Source organism: Scyliorhinus torazame, chromosome 1 (assembly GCF_047496885.1).
Source record: "Scyliorhinus torazame isolate Kashiwa2021f chromosome 1, sScyTor2.1, whole genome shotgun sequence".
In the NCBI taxonomy this organism is placed as follows: domain Eukaryota; kingdom Metazoa; phylum Chordata; class Chondrichthyes; order Carcharhiniformes; family Scyliorhinidae; genus Scyliorhinus; species Scyliorhinus torazame.
In genome coordinates, this window is record NC_092707.1 from 101553996 (window position 1) to 101575841 (window position 21846).

The 21846-nt window shown below is 44.2% G+C and overlaps 1 protein-coding gene across 9 annotated transcripts in view; it reads left to right on the forward strand.

Moving 5' to 3' along the window:
* pisd (phosphatidylserine decarboxylase) overlaps positions 1-21846 on the forward strand; it is a 209295-nt gene that overhangs the window by 112538 nt on the left and 74911 nt on the right. The window contains exon 1 of one of the 9 annotated variants that reach the window (XM_072498800.1): positions 15969-16100. The exons of 7 other annotated variants lie outside the window; for them this stretch is intronic. The gene's annotated coding sequence lies outside the window, so the exon portion shown is untranslated. Of the gene's footprint in view, positions 1-15968; positions 16101-21846 lie in introns of those variants that run through there. One more of the 9 variants, XM_072498854.1, reaches the window with a different exon arrangement.

Genomic DNA, 21846 nt, shown 5'->3' on the forward strand with positions numbered 1-21846 from the left:
AACATCGAGGGCCGAAGGGCCTGTACTGCTGCTATGTTCTATGTTTTCTTTTACCCTTCTTCTGTCTCGCCACAAGATTCTATATCCCAAGATATTAAGCTGCCAATCCTACCCCTCCCTCAACCATGCCTCCATGATGGCTACTATATTGCAATTCCACGTATCAACCTTCACCCTTAACACATCCAATTTACCTGTAATACTCCTGGCATTAAAGTAGAGGTCATCCAGCCTTGTTTTACTCCCTTGAAACTTACTACCACTGTGTTCCCTCTGTTGCTCTTTTTAACCTTAGTCTATTTGCTCTGTTTACGTCACCTTTGCTCATGAGTCGCCAGGTATCTTTATGATACCGCCACGTGGTTCAAGTTCAGGTTATGATTAATAACACAGCACACTGCTTAGTAAGGATTAATTAAAACAACGGTCATTTATTATATACAACAAGCAGTATTAATACCCTAATACTACTTTCTATATAATAAACCTATCACTACTGGCCAATACTTAACTTAGGAAGAGCCCACCAGGTCAGGGAAACGAATGGCTTGTCCAATCAAATCTGGCCCGCGGGATTCAAAAGGCTGCTACAGGTCGGTGGCTAGGTGTCTCTACCGGATAGCGATCGCTGGATTCAAACTTACTATACACGGTGGCTGGTCTTGCGAAGGTCTCGAGCAGGCGAAGATGAGAGACAGAGAGATCTGAACTTGGACCTTTACTTTTATAGGGCCCAGGGGCTTCCCGCCTCCCGGGCGGCCCTTGACCCTGAGTCCCAAGTGATTGGATTCTGTCCCCAGTCTCTGGGGTCGATGTGTCCAATGGTGAGGTGATTCCTCGATCGGGGGGTGGTCGCTCACCTGTCTTTGTTTCGGCCACTGCAGGCGCCGACAGGTCTGGCCCGGTATTCAATTGCTAATATGTTGCAATTGTTCCCGGGGATAGCCGATTTAACTGTGGATGTCTGAATAGATTAGGTGTAAACAGTCCTGAATGCAACTGCAAATACCTGGGTGGAAGGGCTGTTGATAGCCCTGAGTATCGATCTGGGCTACGTTCCCAGAGCTGAATATGCGAACCTGTCTGCAGCTGCCTGCTTGTGTCTTCTTGGCTGCTTTTCCCAGCAGTCTTTCGGGTTAGCCATTTTAAACTGGGTTTTGGCCAGATTAATCGGAACGCAGCCATTTTACATGGCTACACCTCTGACTATTGTTTCCCTGTGATACACTGTGTCCCTATTCTGCTAACCGTTTGCGTTCCCTTCCCCTGCCGAATTAGTTTAAACTCCTCCCAGCAGCACTAGCAAGTATGTTAGTCCCACTCTGGTTCAGATGTAGACCGTCCTGCTTGTACTGGTCCCACCTTCCTAGAAATGGGGTGAAATTCTCCGGTATCGGCGCGATGTCCGCCAACCGGCGCCAAAAACGGCGCAAATCAGTCCGGCATCACGCCGCCCCAAAGGTGCGGAATCCTCTGCCCCTTGACCGGCCGAGCCCTCACCTTGAGGGGCTAGGCCCGAGCCGGACTGATTTCCGCCCCGCCAGCTGGCGGAAAAGGCCTTTGGTGCCCCGCCAGCTGGCGCGGAAATGACATTGCCGGGCGGCGCATGCGCGGGAGCATTAGCGGCCGATCACAGCATCCCCGCGCATGCGCTGAGGAGGGAATCTCTTCCGCCTCCGCCATGGTGGAGACCGTGGCGAAGGCGGAAGGAAAAGAGTTCCCCCACGGCACAGGCCCGCCCGCGGATCGGTGGGCCCCGATCGCGGGCCAGGCCACCGTGGGGGCATCCCCCGGGGCCAGATCGCCCGCGTCCCCCCGCAGGACCCCGGAGCCCGCCCGCGCCGCCTTGTCCCACCGGTAAGAGAGGTGGTTTAATCCACGCCGGCGGGACAGGCATTCTAGCAGCGGGACTTCGGCCCATCCGGGCAGGAGAATCTCCGGTGCCGGAGAATTCGGCAACCGGCGGGGGCGGGATTCACGCCAGACCCGCCGATTCTCCAACCCGGCGGGGGGTCGGAGAATCTCGCCCATGGTCTCAGTGGTCCAAGAGCCTAAAACTCCCTCTGCACGAACTGTTAAACCACGCATTAATCTGTGCTATTCTCCTATTCTGTACTTGCTAGCACGTGGCACTGGGAGTAATCCAGAGATTACAACCCGAGGGGTACAATTGGGTATATTTTTGTGTCTGTTGATAAATAACGAGGTTGGAAATTGACTACTTTGACCATGTAGTGTCAGCAAAGGGCACCTCCAGTACAATACATGCAAAATACATCCCCCTTGCTCCACTGATGTTAACAGCTTCATTATCTGTTGTAATATAGTGCCATGGTGTACATCCATTGGTTTCATATACCAACAATGTTTTTTTCATGTTCTCTATTTCCCTACTCATTCTCATTATGAACATTGCTCAAATTGTGAGCATCATGATGCCCCAGATTCAATTTCCCCAAACTGATTTGTGCAGGACCTTAACAACCAACAGAAAGGGTAGCATTTCATCCTACCAAGTATATGAGCTATCTGTTATACCCTGTGTAGTTGCCTGCATACACAAGTGAGTTTTGAAAGGTGTTGATGAACTGTGTAATGTAATCTGGAGGCTGAATTGATGCACAGCAGATTCAGAGATGTTGTGCCTACGTTCTCATGTTAGACTGAAAGTTAGCATACTCTGCTGTCAGCCGATTGCTTTAACTCTGTTCTGAATAATGTCCAATCCAGCTACTCGTTCTGTTGAGGATTTTCAGGCTAAATGTAAAATGGAACGATTATGAGCTTGACAAAAGAGATCTCTTGTATTTTTTTGTGTGTCCCTTACCTACCTAGTTCAGTGTTTTTCAAACTTTTTTTCTGGGAACCTATTTTTACCAACTGGGTGATCTTTGCAACCCATGCCGACCGACCTTTGCAACCCACGCCATCCGAACCTCACGACCCACACCGCCCGAACCTGGCAACCCACCATTTTCGATAACCTTTAATGCAACAGGTGAGGCTGCTTGGTCCTCACATTCTCACTTGCTTTGTCATTTAACGTTACATTTTTCTGTCTGGGTTGTACATCCGAGGTTCTGGAGCTCACACCAGCACTGCTTTGTCATGCCATGGACTCTCCTGCGAAGCTCTCTCTAGATTCCGATCTGAGATCCTGACCTGTTTGTATCTCTGGCCTTCTTTTCTTTTAATTTAGCATGGCCAATCCACCTACCTTGCATATCTTTGGTTTGTGGGGGTGAGATCCACGCCGACCTGGGGAGAATGTGCAAACTCCACACAGACCGTGACCCAGAGCCGGGATCAAACCCAAGTCCTCGGCGGTGTGAGGCAGCAGTGCTGTCCTGGCCCCTTCTTCCTTATTCCAAAACGTTCACACGGTCCTGTTGCTTGCTTGCTGGCAGCTACAAAATGGAGGAAGCTCTCCCCAGTAATTTTGTGCCCAGAGTACGTGATGTCAGTCGCTGCTACCACTTCTGGTGGGAAAACTACATCGATTTTTTTTTTTTTTTTTTTTTTTTTTTTTTTTTTTTTTTTTTTTTTTTTTTTTTTTTGTTGTTGTTGTTGTTGTTGTTGAAAAATCTGCTCCTGGGACAGTGTTGCCGTACGGAGGTAATGGCCTGCCCCACTGAGCTCCAAGCCTGCGCACTGCTACATCCGGCTGAGGGGGCACGCATGTGCGGGACGGCCAGCATTCTTGAAAGCGGCCAGTATTTTTAAAACCGGTCGTGGCCGTTGGGCACTTCCTCTTGCGATCGGGAAAGCCGCGACCGATTGCCCCGTGACCCTCCCGACACCTGCACATGACCGACCTGCGGGTCGCGACCCTAAGTTTGAAAATGACTGACCTTGTACACCAGTCAATAGATTCCATATGTTCTTACTATTCTTGCAATCATAATTCTGCACTTTTACTTTTGTGCTCAGTGGAACTAATTTAGTCTGGTTTTAACAATCCTCTTTGTAGTTAATGACTGATTTGGAAATTAACTGAGATGTTTTGTGACAGAAAATATCTCGTACTGCAATAATACAACGCAAATACTGTACACAGTGAAAGTATGGAAAAGATCAGTGCAGTCCATAATGTGCTGGTTTATTGCTTCATACTTCAAATGTTCTTCCACTGAAAAAATAACGTGTGGCAAAAAACTATTCTAGTCGGCTCACTGGTTTTCATCCTGGAATATCTAATGCTGTAATACCTGTTATAGGGAATTTGTAAGCCAAACACGTCCAGTCTTCCCAATGCCAGAAAGTCAAATATGACCATTCAACCCCGAAAGATTCTCTTGACATCCAGGTTTCTTTCACAAACTGTTCATTATGAACCAAAACAGTCGGTACTGATTTGACGTGACAGTTGTGGCTTTTCTGATTGTAATTTATTTGACTTCACCGAATCATAAATGAGAAGTGAAATGCGCACAATCTAAAATTTAAAGCTAAGTGCATGATGCAGGACATGCTTTATTTGCAAAGTAAACTGTGCACTTTAAAGAAATGTTGTCTGAACTGCTTTAAAATGGAGTTTGAGAGATGTGATAAGGTGTTGTTTAAATGCAGTCTTTATTTAGCTATTAACCCTTAAGGGTTGATAGAAACCTTGGGAATTGTAGAATTAGCTGATTGCAACAATTTGCAGCATAATCTTAATCCACACACATGTCGAGAGATTCAGTGATTTTGTGCAGCCATTTTAGGTTTCAACAAAGTGAGTTGCACCATCTCGGATAAAAGTTTCACTGCTCTTGGGCACATTCACAATTTGGACAGTAAATTACTTAAAATGTGATGCACTAAATGACAGAAGCAATTTTTAAGGACAGTGGATCCTCATCTGATCTTTGTGCTAAACTAGACTGATTCAGAACACATGGGGCTGAGCCTTTATCTTGTCTGTGAATCATAGAATCATAGTATTTACAGTGCAGAAGGAGGCCATTCGACCCATCGAGTCTGCAACGGCTCTTGGAAAGAGCATCCTACTTAAGACCACGCCTCCACCCTGTCCCCGTAACCCACTAACCCCACCTAATCAAGTGTGTGAATCATAGGGGCAGCATGGTGGCGCAGTGGGTAGCACTGCTGCATCACGACGCCGAGGCCCCAGGTTCAATCCTGGCTCTGGGTCACTGTCCGTGTGGAGTTTGCACATTCTGCCCGTGTTTGCGTGGGTTTCGCCCCCACAACCCAAAGATGTGCGGAGTAGGTGGATTGGCCACGCTAAATTGCCCCTTAATTGGAAAAATTAATTGGGTACTCTAAATTTATTTTTTAAAAGTGTGAATCATAGAATCATAGTATTTACAGTGCAGAAGGAGGCCATTCGACCCATCGAGTCTGCACCGGCCCTTGGAAAGAGCATCCTACTTAAGACCAAGCCTCCACCCTATCCCCGTAACCCACTAACCCCACCTAATCTTTTGGACACCAAGGGCCAATTTAGCATGGACAATCCACCTAACCTGCATATCTGTGGGAGAAAACTGGAGCACCAAGAGGAAACCCACGGGGAGAAAGTGCAAACTCCACACAGACAGTCACCCAAGGCCGGAATTGAACCCTGGTCCCTGGAGCTGTGAGGCAGCAGTGCAAACCCCTGTGCCACCATTTTGTCCTATACAAAACATTCCCAATTGGTGACATGTCCAACAGATACCGATCTTGTTAGGTAAAGTGGAACATTACTCTGGTCCAATATACCTTAACCCCTGACATGCGAATAACACCCACGAGAATCATACAGCATAGAAGGAGCCCATTCAACCTGTTGTGCCTGTGTTGGCTCTTTGAAAGAGAGTTCACTTTGTCACAGTCCCCAGTTCTTTCCCTCTAACCCTGCATATTGTTTCTTCTCCACTAGTGCTCTGCATTTCATACTTCCTCTTTTCACTAAATTTACCAGTTTTCATAGAATCGCTACAGTGCAGAAGGAGACTATTCGGCCCATCGAGTCTGCACCAACCCTTCGAAAGAGCACCCTACTCAGGCCCAAACACCCTCACTATTCCTGCAAAGGGGCAATTTAGCATGGCTAATCCACCTGACCTGCACACTTTGGACTATTCTTTCCACCTTTCTCTTCTGCTTGCCTAAATATGAATCAGAACAGCATGGACTCGACTTCCTTCTGTGCTGTTACGGCTCAATATGACAATTGATGCTGTGGTGCTGCTGACAGACATTTTTTTAAAAAGTATATTTATTAAAGTTTTACATATTAATATAACTAAGAAATCAACCAATGAAGACGCAAGAGTGCCAAGTCAAAAATTACAAACAAATCCCCAATAAAAACATGGAAGACCTCCAGCTAAGCAACATTTGCCTCTGGGCCACCAGTGAGGCAAATGCGACAATGTCCATCCCTATCCCAGAGTGAAATGCTGGTGAATCTGACACTCCAAAAATGGCTACCAAAGGACCTAGATTTAGAATCACCTGAAGAATCTCTGATATAGTGTTGGAAAGGGAACCCAGAAGCTAGCAAGTTTGAGGCAGGACCAAAAAGAGTGTGGCTAGATGGGGCAAAGTGAACACCAATCACACCTGTCCTCCACGTTTTGGAAAAAAAACACTCCTCCTTCCTTGGTCAAGTGCGTCCTGTGTAACACCATGAACTGAATCAAATTCAAACGGGCACAAGAGGATGTGGAGTTGACCCTCCAGAGGGCCTCCCTCCAAGCCTCCTCAGTAAGCGGAGGACACAGATCCCTCTTCCATCTCGCCCTCACCCCATCTATTGGGGCCGGAGCCGACGGGAGAATATATCCATATAGGTCTGAAATAGACTCCTCGCCAGGTTGAGCCAAGAATGAAACCTTCAAGGTTTGGGGCCAAAGGAAAGGAAGGAAAAGCCTTATGGGGAAAGTCACAAATCTGAAAATAATGAGAAGCTTGAATTGGGCAACCAAAATTTGTCAGCCAGCTCCCTAAAACTGGCAAACCTCCCCTCTACAAATATGATGCAAAAATGCTAAAGTCCCTTTGCCTCCCACGAAGAAGTGATTGTCACAAATAGGGGCTGGGGAAGACCGGGAAAGGAGCTTAAAATGCTGCCGAAACAGATTCCAAAGCCTGAGGGAGGGGACCACCACTGGATTTGGGTAAATCTAGCAGGAGTGAAAGGCAGTGGTTAGTAATTATGGCATGAAGAGCATAGGTAGTGCACGAGCAAGCCTCCATTCAGTCCAAACTGAACTCTTCTCCCAGAGGCGTTCTCCAGAAAACACTCGCTCTTGCCTAGATTCAATTTATAACCAGAGAAGGAGCCAAATGTATCAAACGTCTTCATTTATGCTGTTTATGGAGAGAGTTGAATCGTAATGTACCATAAGTAGGTCATCCGCATAAAGCAATACCTGATGCACCACCACATCACAACAAATACCCATCCATTGACCAAAGACCCTCAACACTATAGAGAGAGGCTCCATTACCAAGGCTAAAAAAAGGGCAGCCCTGTCTGGTGCCTCTATTTAAGAGGAAGTAATCTGAATGTAGTGTTTGTGAACGCTGGCAGTAGGGGCATTATACAACAAACCAGTCCAAGAGTCAAATCTATGGCCGAATCCAAATCTCCCGAAAATCTCGAATAGATATTCCCATTCCACCCTATCAAATGCTTTTTCCGTCAAGAGATACTATAACCTCAGGATCAGTACTGTGGAGGGTCCCAGGTTCGATTCCCGGCTTGGGTCACTGTCTATGCGGAGTCTGCATATTCTCCCCATGTCTTCGTGGGTTTCCTCCGGGTGCTCCGCTTTCCTCCCACAAGTCCCGAAAGACGTGCTGTTAGGTGAATTGGACATTCTGTGTTCTCCTTCAGTGTACCCTAACAGGTGCCGGAGTATGGCGACTAGGGGATTTTCACAGTAACTTCATTGCAGTGTTAATGTAAGCCTACTTGTGACAATAATAAAGATTATTATTATTATAAGGCTATGTATATTGGCCGACAATTGTCAACCCTTCATAAAACTTGTTTGATCCTCCAAAATTATACCTGGGAGGCAAGGTTCCAGCCGGAAGGCCAGAACCTTAGCCAGCAGCTTAACGTCCATGTTTAAAAGTGAGAGGGGTTGGTAGAACCGCACTCGGCTTGGACCCTGTGCCCCTTAAGGAACAAGGAAATAGAAGCTTGAGTGAGGGTCGGTGGCAATGAATCCTAAGATAGTGAGTCATTGAACATATCCAATATTAAGGGTATGAGCTGTTCAGAGAACCTTTTGTAGAACTCGACCGATAAACTATCAGGGCCCGGGGCCTTGCCACGTTGCAATCCATCTTAAAATATCACCCGTGCTTAATGGGGAATCCAACTCTCAGTTTTTGCCCACCTCAGTAGTTGGGATGCGCAGACCATCCAAAATGTCAGCCATGATCGATTTACCTGCAGGGGGCTCTTATTTATACAGGTCACGATAATGGCACCTAAAAGCTGCGTTGACCTGGAGAGTGGCGGAAACGAGGTTGCTGCTTTTATTGCATGTCCTAGGATTCTCACATGAGGCTGCTTACCGTTAGAGTTGGTGAGACAGAAGATGACTGGCCTTCTCCCCGTGCTCATAAAACGTACGCCTGGTACATTGTAACTGACGTACAGCCTTACTAGTAGACATTAGCTCAAGCTGGGTCTGTATTTTCTTTCCTGTTTGCCAGTAGCTCTGGAGTAGAATCAAGCGAGTATTGGTGGTCCACCTCTAGAATGGAATCCACCAGCCTCTGCTGCTCTAACTTCGTTGACTTCAGCATATACGCTCTATAAGAAATTTCCTCCCTAATGACGGCCTTAAGAGCCTCCCATAGTGTAGAGGGAGAGATTGAGTTGGACTTGTTTAGTTTAATATAAACCTCCTATGGAGGTACACAAACGTTCACAAAATTTTGTCGGCCAGCAGATTAGTGTCTTGTCTCCAGGGCGTGCGTTGGGCAGGGTCGAACTCCAACAGTAGTTAGGCAAAATGAGGGGTGTGGCCAGAGATAACAATTGCGAAGTACTCAGCCGCAATCACAGAAGGGAGGAGAGCCCTATCAAAAATATGCATGATGGACATGTGAATCAAAATCCTTTTGGGTGCAAAAAGTGCCAGGGATCCACTCCCCTCATCTGTGCCATAAAATACGTTAAAGCCCTAGTCATCCCGGATGGGACAAGAGATTTAGGTATGGAACAATCCAATTTTGGCTCCAAAACACAGTTCAGGTCAACTTCTTCTAAAATCAGCTGGTGTGACTCATGGTTGGGGAGAGATGATAAAATTTGTCATCCAAGTTAGAGGCATAAACGTTAACCATGGGTACCTGAGTTCAACAGGAAGCCACAAACAATAATATGACAACCAATGGGGTCAGCTACAATCTGAGAGGAGGAGAACTGAACTCTCTTATTAATTAAAGTTGCCATCCCCCTGGCTCTGCCATTAAAACTGGAGTGAAAAACCTGCCCAACCCTTGCATAACCTGGCTTGGTCCTTAACACGCAAGTGGGTTTCCTGCAAGAAAACAATGTCGGAGTTTAGGCTCTTGGGATGGGCAAGAGCCCACTACCGTTGTACTGGGCCGTTCAGACCCCAAACATTTCAGGTAACCAAACAAATTGGAGTTCTCAGCCATTCCCAGAGAGCGATACCAAACAAGGGACACTGAAATGGTAAAGTAAAGAATTTTACTCTATTTTACACAAGCCAAGTCAGATGACTCGAAAAAAGGAGAACTCTCAGATCGTCAGCAAACTAACACAAACTCTCCCCCTCCCACTCCACCTCAATACCATATTGAAAAGTAAAAAGAAAACCTTGTCCCCAAACCTACAGTTAATGAAACATAACTAACTACACAGTGTAAGCTCATTCTCATGGACTATTGTGAAAAGCTGGAGAAATCCCTTTATCCCCATTCCCGATAACTAACCCCTTTGTCAACAGTGAGGCTCCCAACTCAAAAATAAAACCTTATCTAGCTTACAAAACCACACACATTAGTGTTTAATTATCGCGTCCAACAACAACGTTGCAAAGCGGAAGGGAGCAATAAATTGTAACTTTTTTTTTTAAACGAATAGCAGAAAACCCTCAAATTTAACCAAAGGTGTGAGCACATGAGGATACATAAAATATGAAGTGCCCATAGGACCATAACATAGATTAAACAATTTGAGCTTTTGCAGAGTCCGCATCTTCCAGCATGTGAAAAAAGCATTCCTTTTCCCATACAGTCAGTCACTTGAAGGCGAGCGGGGTAGACCATTCCGAATCTGACTCCATTTTTGTACATGATAGCTTTCACTCCGTTGAAAGCAGCTCTTTGTTTTGCTAGGTCCACACTCCAATCTTGGTACAGCCTAATGGCGTGGCCTTCCCATTTGATATCTTGATGTTCTCTAGCCCAGCGAAGAACCTGTTCCTTTTCCATGAAGCTATAAAACCATACAGTAACCGCACAAGATGGATTTCCAGACAGACTTTGGATTCAGCGAGCGATGGGCCCGGTCCAATTCTGGGGGGGATGTAAATATATCCTCATCCACCATCTTGTAAACATGTTCGAATCTGATTTGTGAAACCTGTTCGAAATTTGTTCCAAATTTAATTTTCCCCAATGACCTACTGGATAAAGTTCACTTGACTGAACCTCGGATGGGGAGGGGGGCTATCTTATGAGGAACGGCTTTAACTGCTGGGCCTGCATCCTTTGGAGTTTAGAAGATTGAGAAGTGATCTTATTGAAACATACAAGATCCTGAGGGAACTTGACCTGAATTCTGACAGGATGTTTAGCCTCGTGGGGAGGCTAGAACTAGGGGACACAGTTTAAAAATACGGGTCTCACATTTAAGACTGAGATGAGAAGAATTTTGTTTCTCTGGAGGCCATGAATCTTTGGAACTCTCTTCGCCGGAGAGCAGTAGAGGCAGGGTCTTTGAATAATTTGAAGACCGAGGTAGATAGATTCTTGATCAACAAGGAAGTTAATGGTTACCGGGGGTAGACAGAATGATAGAGATAACGTCACAATCCGATCAGTCATGAATGTTTGAATGGCAGAGCAGGCTTGTGGGGCCTGATATCCTATCACTCCTAATTCATGCATAAAGGTGCCAGTGGATATGGCATTACTATGTACAGACCTGTAAGATCCCATATTGAGTGTTGGTCTTTGCTGATTTAGCTGACCCTCACAGCAATATTTGGGATACTACAGTTAGTCTCACTGACTTTGAATTTGACAGAGAAATTGGGTTGGAATCCTGCTACTAATAACTAAACATCCCAAGTCATTTTACAGGAGCATTATCAAACAAAATTTAACACCGAACCATGAGCTATTAATGCAGGTAATAATGGGATAGGCTGGAGGCGTGGGCTTAGGTAGGGTGCTCTTTCCAAGGGCTGGTGCAGCCTCTTTCTGCACTGTAAATTCTATGATTTTAGATGGAGACATGTTTATGGAGTGTCGTAAAGGAAGAGAGAGCATTCTAAATGTGAAGTTTAATGAGAGAATTCCATAGTTTAGGGAAGGCCAGAGGTGAAGCGATGAGCATCAGGGATGCACAAGAGGGCTGAACTGGAGGAGCGCAGGGATCTTTGGGGATGTTGGAAAGAGGAAACTGGGGCAAGGCCTCGAGGGATTAAAGATTAAAGAAGTTTAAAATCAACCAGCGCAAGGAACTGTCACATATTTTAAAAAGGCTTCTTGGAGCATTGGCAAAGGGGCCGACCCTGCTCTCCCCCCCACAAGAGTTGGTTGAGGGAAAGGGGCTAAATTGGGAGAAAGAAAATGCCTTGAGAGGTCCATACACTGTGGGCAGTGCAAAGTGTCAAAAGGCGGATCCCCGGTATCAGGAAAGAATGATGATGAGAAGAAAGGAGTTAGAACATAGAACAGGCCCTTCGGCCCATGATGTTGTGCCGACCACTTATCCTAATCTAAGGTCAAACTAACCTACACCCCTTCAATTTACTGCTGTCCATGTGCCTGTCCAAGAGTCGAGAGAATATCTTGCAAAGATACATAACAAATGGAATTAGTACAGAGAAGGTTTACTCAACTGGTATCTGGGATGAAAGGGTTGTCTTGTGAGGAAAGGCTGGGCTTGTGTCTAGAAGAATGGGAGGTGATCTTACTGAAACATACAAGATCCTGAGGGGACTAACCAGGTGGATGCTGAAAGAATCACCTTGTGGGAAATATTAGAAGTAGGTACACAAATTAAAATGAGGTCTCTCAATGAAGACTAAGATGAGGAAGGGCGGCACAGTAGTGCAGTGGTTAGCACTGCTGCCTCATGACGCTGAGGACCCTTGTTCGATCCTGGGTCATTGTCCGCGTTGAGTTTGCACATTCTCTCCGTGTGTGCGTGGGTCTCGCCCATACAACCCAAAGATGTGCAGGGTAGAGGGATTGGCCATGCTAAATTGCCCCTTAATTGGCGAAAAAAAACATTTTTAAAGACTATTAGATTTTTTTTCTCTCTGGATCATTAGTCTATAGTATTCACTTCTCTAGAGAATAATGGCGGCTGAAGCATTTAATGCTTTTAAAGCTGAGTTAGATTCTTGACTGACTAGGACGTCAAAGCATCTATGGGGAATGGTGTTGTTGGTCGACTGGAAAGTATAGGTCATGATCTTATCAAATGATGGAGCAGGCTTAAGGGGTTGAATGGCCTACTGCACCTCATTTGTATGTTTGTATGCAATTTGTAAATCTATTAAAAAATTTGACAAGGTAGATGCAGAGAAGTGATTTTTCCTCTGTGGGGAACCATAAACAAGGAGGCACAATCCCAAAGCAGAGCTCAGCCATTCAGGATGCATTTTTTTCATGCAAAGGGTAGTGGAAATCTCAACGCTGTCAAAATGTACTGGATGTTGGAACAATTTGAGCTTTCAAGGCTGAGTGTGTTAGATTTTCATTCATTAAAGATGGCAAGGGTGGGTAAATGGAATTTGAGGTTCAGATTAGTCAAGATTATGATCAGACAGGACTAGCCTTGAGGGGCTGAATGGCTGAATTCCTGTTGCTGTGTTTCCACAAACTGCTATATTATTTTAAACTGAAGACTTAAAGGTAGATGTTCAGACTAACTAAAGGTTTTGAGGCTGCATGAAGATGGAACAGTGGAGCGAGAAAAATTCAGTTGAGAAATGGTGAATGACATGGTGTTTAAAATTTTGGGTTTTAAAAGTTTGTCGATTGCAAAAGAAAGATACAGCCAGGAGCAGTGGGATTACACAGTTTGATTTCAGTTTATAGCTCTTCGTGTGTAATACAGTGAATAATATTTTAATTTAGTAGGAATGGAATTTAGAGCCCTGAGCAAAATGTGTGATCTTTAAAACAATTCTCCACTCAGCCAGTTGATTCCCTTCAACCTTGGCTAGACAAATAAAGCTGTTGTTTCAGTTGCTTGGGATGACGCCCCATCACATCCTGTCACAAGATACAAGCTCATTGTGAGGCGTTGACATCATAAATGCTGAGTTGTCCCATTGTCTCTTTCTTTCATTCAATGTTCACGGATAAATCTATGTTGTAAATAATAACTGGACTGATGTGGTTTTATTTTTAAGTAAGTGCATCCAATTCCTTCCCTGGTTCCCAGTACTGTACCCGTTCCCAACCAGCTGCTATTTCTCTGTGCATGCGTATGTGTTTGAAAATCTTTAGTAGGCTCACATTAACATTGCAATGAAGTTACTGTGAAAAGCCCCTAGTCGCCACACTTTGGCACCTATTCGGGTACACTGAGGGAGAATTCAGAATGTCCAATTCACCAAACAGCATGTCTTTCTGGACTTGTGGAAGGAAACCGGAGGAAACCCACGGGGAAAACGTGCAGACTCTGCACAGTCAGTGACCCAAACCACGAATGCTAACCACTGTGCTACTCACTGTTAGAGTGAGAAATGTTTCTGTTCATTAGGGCACAGTATAACAGTGAAGACACATGAGTATTGAGTGCTGTTCTCGATTTACCCTCATTGTGTGCTGATTGAGCATGCTGGGTCGTTATTTTTTTTTCATGGCATTCATCTGGAGATGTGCACAGGACATTTTAGGTATATGGCATTATCTAATACATGGAATTTCAGCCCCATTTATCTTAATAAACAAGGGGAGGCAATGGCGTAGTGGTATTGTTGCTGGACTAGTAATCTAGGTTATTTTTCCAGGGACGTTGGTTCAATGGGGCGGCACGGTAGTACAGTGGTTAGCACTGTTGTTTCACAGCGCCAGGGTCCCAGATTCGATTCTCGGCTTCTGTCTGTGCGGAGTCTGCACATTCTCCACGTGTCTGCGTGGGTTTCCTCCTGTGTTCCGGTTTCCTCCCACAAGTCCCGAAAGACGTGCTCTTAGGTAATTTGGACATTCTGAATTCTCCCTCCGTGTATCCGAACAGTGCTGGAGTGTGGTGATTAGGGGATTTTCACAGTAACCTCATTGCAGTGTTAATGTAAGCCTCATTGTGACAATAAAGATTATTAATCCCACCATGGCAGATGGTGAAATTTGAATTTAATAAAAATCTGGAATTAAAAGTCTAATGACCTTGAAACTATTGTCGGTAGTCGTAAAAACCATCTGGTTCACTAATGTCCTTTAGTGAAGGAAATCTGCCTAGTCTGGCCTACATGTGACTCCAGATCTAGAGCAATGTAGTTGGCTCTTAATTGCCCTCGGATATGGGCGTTAAATGCTGGCCCAGTCAGCAATGCTTGCATTTCATGAATGAATAAAAATAACCTCGGCACCAGAACCATAAGACATAGGAGCTGAATTAGGCCACTCGGCCCATCGTGTCTGCTCCACCATTCAACCATGGCTGATATTTTCTCATCCCCATTCTCCTGCCTTCTTCCCATAACCCCTGATCCCCTTGTTAATCAAGAAAACCACACCACTTGCTGCCACCAAACACCAAATTTAAAATTGCTATCAACCATTACACAAAATTACACTATTTGGTGCAAATATGATGAAAACATAGTTTGAAAAAAGGTTGAAAAATTAGTCCATGTGGTCCATTGTGCCTGTACTCCCCTCCTTGCAATAGTTTTTTCTTTCGTCCTACCCATTTGACCCTCTTTAAATGTATATCCAATTCCCTTCCCTTCTGAAGATATCGTTCTTCGAGGAGGTGAGAGTGAACTCCGGATGGAGTGCATCAACCTCCAAACACCTCACCTACTCAACACTTGAAGAACAACCTGCCCGCGTGTGGCAGAGTCTGCAAGCCATCTCAGAACCCATCAAAGCAGAGTGGGAAACAAGTCATCCTCAATTCCGAGGGACTGAGTGAGATGAGAAGAGTGACTGTTTGACATCCCATGCAGCTGTTTATTTGCTAAAATGTTGCAGACTGAGTGAACTCAATTGTGCTGAGCTCTGTGACCTGCAGGAAAGTGGGATCCTTCTGTGTCTTAAACAATCGTGATGTGGAGATGCCGGCGTTGGACTGGGCTGAGCACAGTAAGAAGTTTTACAACACCAGGTTAAAGTCCAACAGGTTTGTTTCGATGTCACTAGCTTTTGGAGCGCTGCTCCTTCCTCAAGTGAACACAGGTTAAACAATCGTGATCACAGTCCGGCCTCGGTGCCCTCCCTGGGCTTTGGGGGGCAGGAATCAGCCAGTGTTCTTTACACGGAGAATGGCCGAGAGGCGGAACTGAGCTGAAGCATGAGCATCTCTGGAAGAAAAAAAATGGACCTGTTGAATTAATTGAATTTGATTTCCAAATGCATTATAGTAGGTGTATGATGTGTTGCTATCTCGTGGATTGAGCAAGGGTGGTACAGTTGCTCCCCTCTCAGTTTATGGCAGTTGGCTTTGTGTTGTTCAGGACATGTCCATTGTATCAACAACGGGGATTTGCCGACCAGACGGTGAAGGTGGGGGTGGGGTGGAATTAAACGATGCAAGGTCCTGTATTTTTGTTTGCTTTTAAGAGCTCGCTGTCGTTGCATTTGCTGGGCAAAGCTGCGATAAGTGTAGGAGGAGAGTTCTGTCAGCAGCTCGGGGCTGTTCCCTGTGGTCAGTCTCCCTCTGGTGTTAGTGCAGAGCGTGCTTTGCAGGACACGGTGGTGTGAGGGTGAGTTACTGGCGGCACCGGGGACCTCTTTGTAAAGATAGACCGGGAGGGGAGGGGAGGGGGGGGAAACGGCCTCAAAGCTGTAAGAAAGGATTTAGTGTCATCCGAGAAGAGGAGGAGAAGAAGGGGAGGGGGGGGGGGGGGGGGGAGGAGGAGAATCGCTTGATCCGTTCCTTTCCCTCCAGTTGTCTATTTCGAGGAAACGAGAACAGAAATGCCGTTGGTTTCTTGTGGAAGGAACGCTAAATTCGGATTGATCGATGTGGTTTATATCTGCCTAAATGCTATTTTTTTAAATGCAAAATTCAAAATGGTGATTGCCCATTTTTGAGCAGCTATTGTATACACTGAACAAAGGAGCAGTTTAATAGTTTATATTTGAGACTGTGGGGGTGTGATTAATTAGAAAGATGTATTGGGTAATCGAGTGCACTTTATTGAAATTAGCACGAGAGACAAACAATTTAAAACGGGCGTCTGAATATATCCTGTCGTGTCCGTTTGGTGTGTAGCCTCCTGCCCCCCCCCCCCCCCCGCTTCAAATTAGCCGTTTGCAAAGTAGTTTGGATTCAAATGGAAGGCCCGCCCGATCTGGTGACTTGTTGGAGCATCAGGCGGTTTCCTCTCACCAGCTCTGTCCTCCCACCCTCTGACCCTACACTTGCAGAGCTGACCTTGTGGCTTTTTCCACTCTGCTGCTATGCTGTGTCTGAGAGCATTGATCCATACCCCCCCCCCAACACATGTTTTTGTTTAAATTAAAGCAGCTATTAATCTCGGGTTTCGCTTTTCGAAGCATTTATTTCCTCACAGGGTTTGAAAAAATTCCCTTTCTGGGCCCCAGGACACTGCAATCCCGAAGCTGACCTCTTCTAATTTCACTGCCAGAGTGGGAAACTTTTACAATAATAACATTGCAGTTTGTTTTCCCTTGCAAGACCAGAGACATTTGAAGGATTATGATTCTAGGCTGGAGTATAGAGCAGATTTTGATACTTTTTTGAGATAGGGTTGTGTCAGGAAAAAAAGTAGTTGTGTGACTGTAGAATTGTTTCAGGATTGCTTATGCCATCAATTCTGAGCCCAGTGTCACTTTTTTATTACTCTTTTCCCAAGCTTTACAATCTGTACCGCAGCAGTTAACATTGATACTGGAGATGGAAATGTTTTCAGCTACTATCTTATTCGATCCAGAGTAAAGACCCCTTGCCCTCAAATTTGGTGTTAATGTAATCATAGCTTCATTAATTTGGCTTCTTGGCTTTTCAATTGTGGCTCTTGACTCTTCCGTATTGTAAGAAACACACTCAAAAAAACAGCTCTGCTCCAATTCCCATCCATGAGGATGACATCTTCCATATGTTGTTGTAGTGTTCTGGTGGACTTTAATCTTAATCTGTCTAGTGATTATGAAGAAATGCAATGCAACAATTGAAGGTTAATCCATGTGGCCAAAATAGTAGGGTACTAACTGCAATGTGAGCAATTTAACAACATTTTAACTTTTTTATTTTAAGATTCAGTGACATAGTGTGAAATGGGGCATGGTGTCTGCCTGATGGGTAGGAATTGGCATTGATATAAGCCAGCTAGATTATTACCTGGGGCCTGCCCAAAAAAAATCCCATTTTTATTGGTGGAATTTGAGTTTATGCCCTCTGAATTGCTAGCCCAGTACCAACACCGCTGGTGACTTGTACTCTTTGAGTAAAAGTTGAAGAATCGTGTGCTATTCGGCTTAATGGGAGATGTTTAAATACATTAGGGGACAGAAGTGAGAAATTCTGATTACAACATTGAGCTAACCAGTGACGTTTGGATAAGAGGTGAGAGGTTCAAGCGACAAAAGACAAATTTAGGACTCGTACCAGGATGATGTCCTTCGCATGGTGATCAACAAGCAAATGAGATAATCAGGCAGAAAGTCTGGAATAATTCAGTAGATGTTGTGAAAGGATCTGGGCACTTATCGGCCTTTTCTATATTAAGTGGAACCAAAAGACCTTTTATTCACATATTTATTGTATCAGTCATCCATGTGAGGTTGTGAATTTTCGATTTGGACTATGTTCATTAGAGATTGCCTCAGTCTCATTTCACTTCTGAGTCATAGAGCTATGAGTTTCTATCGATCTGAAGAGGCAGAGTGAATGTGCACATCCTGACAAAGATGAAGCAGCTTTCTTTTGATTTAGTTTTATTCAGCTCCCTTTAAAATCAGTCACAGTCTAGAGTTTTTTGAAAAATCACTCTCATATCAATACAAATGTAGATATTGGCAGTTGTCTGCTCAGGAAGGAGCTTGGCTAATTTTGATCAAACAGAGGCTCTGTAGCTAGTTATGTTTACACTATCTGAATCGTTTTTGAATGCCATCAATGGATATTCAAACTCAGAATCCAGAATTAAGGGAAAGTTTTATGGGGCTGAAGTTGTTTGAATCCTAGAATCAATTTGGAACTTCCAAGATAATAGCGTTGACAAGCACAGTCCTCGCAGTGTTCAGAAACACGAGAAGAATATAAACATTTGTGCATAAAAGTTATTAACAAATGTTAGCTTATGTTTCAATTGCATTGTTTTCCTTTCAGGAAATGCAATGGTCGATTTGATTTAAAATATATAGATAGTGTGTGTGTACTTTTTTATATATATCATTCCTCTTCAGATTTTTTTAGTTCAGAAAAATGAATGGCATGGAAGACGGCCACTCTGCCCATTGCCCCAACTTCATCCCATTTTCCAGCAATTGGTAAAAATGACCCAAAACTTAATGCTCACTAACTGGGCTACCAAATGACTAGATTGCTGATCTATCTTGTGCCAGTTATTTTCTTCAAATTCAAATTAACAACCGTTATTTTTAAAAAATCTATCCTGATGAAGCAGTTGCAAATTGTGAACCTTATTTAGCATATTTGTTTCAAATTATGTAAATTCAAGTATCATTTAATATGATTTAATCGGCAGCATCTTCTTCCGTAATTCTTTCTTCAAGCTGTTAGGTGTGGCTCAGTTGGTAGCACTTTCCATGCGAGTCAGAAGTCGTGGATTAGAGTCCCACTGCAGAAGCTTGAGGCTGCCACTCCAGTGTAGTGCTGAGGGAGTGCTGCACTGTTGGATGTAAACTTTTCGAGGCACAATTTGAAGAAGAGCCAGAGAGTTCTCCCAATGACCTGGCTGATACTTGTCCCTCAAACCAGTCCCCCAAAACAGGTGATCTGATCAACATCACATTGCCGTGAAGCTCTGAAGAAGTCTTAAATTGAAACGTTAACTCTGTTTCTCTCTCCACAGATGCTGCCAGACTGGCTGAGTGTTTCCAACATTTTGTTTTTATCTCACATTGCTGTTCATCAGCCCTTACTGTACACAAATTGGCTGCCATATTTCCTACATTATGACAGACTTTTATTTTTACTGGGTTGTAGGCACATCGAGATATCCTGAGACCATGAAAGGTTCTACATAAATGCTAACTTCCCTTTCTGCCATCAGTTACAACTGTAGCAGCAGCAACTTTAATTTCTATAGTGCCTCTAATGTAGTAAAATATCCCAAGTGCTTCGCAGAGGTGTTATCAAACTAAATCTGTCATCGAGCTACATGAGATATGAACCAGGTAGGCTTTAAGCACTATTTTAAAGGAGGAGAGAGAGGTTGTATTGTTTAGGGAAGGTATTCCAGATGTTAAGGTCTAGGCAGATGAACATACGGCTGACAGTGGTGGAGCGAAGGAATTCCGGGATGTGCAAAAGGCCACAATTGAGTAGAAATTTTAGAGGGTGATGGGTCACAAGGACAAAGGGGACCAGGCCGTGAGGCATTTGAAAACCAGGGTGAAAATTTTAAAATCGAGGCATTGTTGGATGCAGGTCTGTAAGTACAAAGCTGAATGTTTTGAGTAATGATATGGGTAAAAGAAATTTGGATGGGCTCAAGTTTCTAGAAGGTGGAATTTGGGACGGTCACAAGACCATTAGAATACTATTTGCACTTTCTCCACACACACTCCAGCTTATGAAGGACAAAATCTAAAAATGTTTCTCTAAATGTTTTCCATGATTCAAGAGGATTACTGGAAAAGTATCATATCCACCGTTGCGATAAGCAGAAATCTTGGTAAAGGCATGGATTGTTGCAGCCTGCTAGTGTCTGCCGATCTATGGGGGGAGGCGGGAACAGGTTGTTGAGTTGGATGATCAGCCGTGATCATAATGAATAGCAGAGCAGGCCCTCCTATTTTCTGTTTATACTTTCAGTGGAAGGGCCAGAATTTACCCATGAAGTAAACAGCCAGCCACAAACCATACGAAAGTATGGACTTTCATTTGATGTAAAGGCAATGAATTGTCACAGAATACTGTACGCCTGTTTATTTAGAACCCCTTCAGCAATAGATCTATGAATTTGTGCCTCCTTATGTACACTTGCTGTAAATTGTGGAATGCATGAATGGTGTCTATCTGTAGCCCAACCCTTGAAGAAAAGTAATAAAGTATTAAAGCTCTCTTGTTCTGATAATAAACTTTAATGATAGTGGTGGCTGTGAATAAGAAAGAAAACTTCTTGGAGCCTGTCACGAAGGTCCAGATTCCATGAAAATGATAATCAGTGGGATCTGATCTGATAGTTTGTCATAATGTATCAGATCGCAGTTTTTAACAAAATGGATGGAAGAAGTATTTAGGAGGTGATCATTCCCGTGCATGTATTTTCTATCATGCTCCCTTTTCACTCATTGATTTTGATTTGGCCCAGTTCTGTGTCTGGCTCTGTTGGTAGCATTCTTTTGGTCAGAAAGTTGTTTGTTTGAGTCGCACAATAGAGACTTGAGTATAATTTAGTGCAACACTTTTGTGGGAGTGCTGGAAATGCTGTCTTTCACATGGGGCATTAAACCGAGGCCTTGTCTGCATTCTTGCATGGTCAGTCGGAAAATATCCTACGGCATTGTTTTGACAAAGGACAGGGTATTCCTCGCTGTACTGGCCAAAATCTATTCCTCAACCAACCTCACAAAAAGAGGTTATCTGGCCATTATCTCATTGATGGTTGTGCGAACGTGTTTGGTGCTGTTTTACTGCCATATTTCCTGTTATATCAGTGACTACACTTCTGGATTTGGATTTTGTTTATTGTCACGTGTACCGAGGTACAATGAAAAGTATTTTTTCTGCGAGGAGCTCAACAGATCATTAAGTACATAAAAATAAAATAAAAGGGAAATACATAATCGGGCAACAAAAGGTACACAATGTAACTACATAACACCGGCATCGGGTGAAGCATACAGCGGTATAGTTTAATCAGGTCAGTCCATAAGAGGGTCATTTAGGAGTCTGGTAACAACCGGGAAGAAGCTGTTTTTTGAGTCTGTTCGTGCATGTTCTAAGACTTTTGTATCTCCTGCCCGATGGAAGAAGTTGGAAGAGTTACTTCTAAAGTACTTCATTGGCTGTAAAGTGCATAGGAATGTGCATGAAATCATTAATGGAGCTATATAGGTACAAACTTTGGATAAAAGCAAATTACTGCGGATATTGGAATCTGAAACAAAAGAGAAAATGCTGGATAATCTCAGCAGATCTGGCAGCATTTGTAGGTACAAACTTTCCTGGCTGAAGGGATCCGAAGTGAAACACCATCTGGGGCATGTTTACCTCTATAGAAACCCATGAGTTACGATTCCAATGTCTTTTGGGACTGCTTTTTCTGTCAGTATTGAGGTGGGTTCTGAAGCACC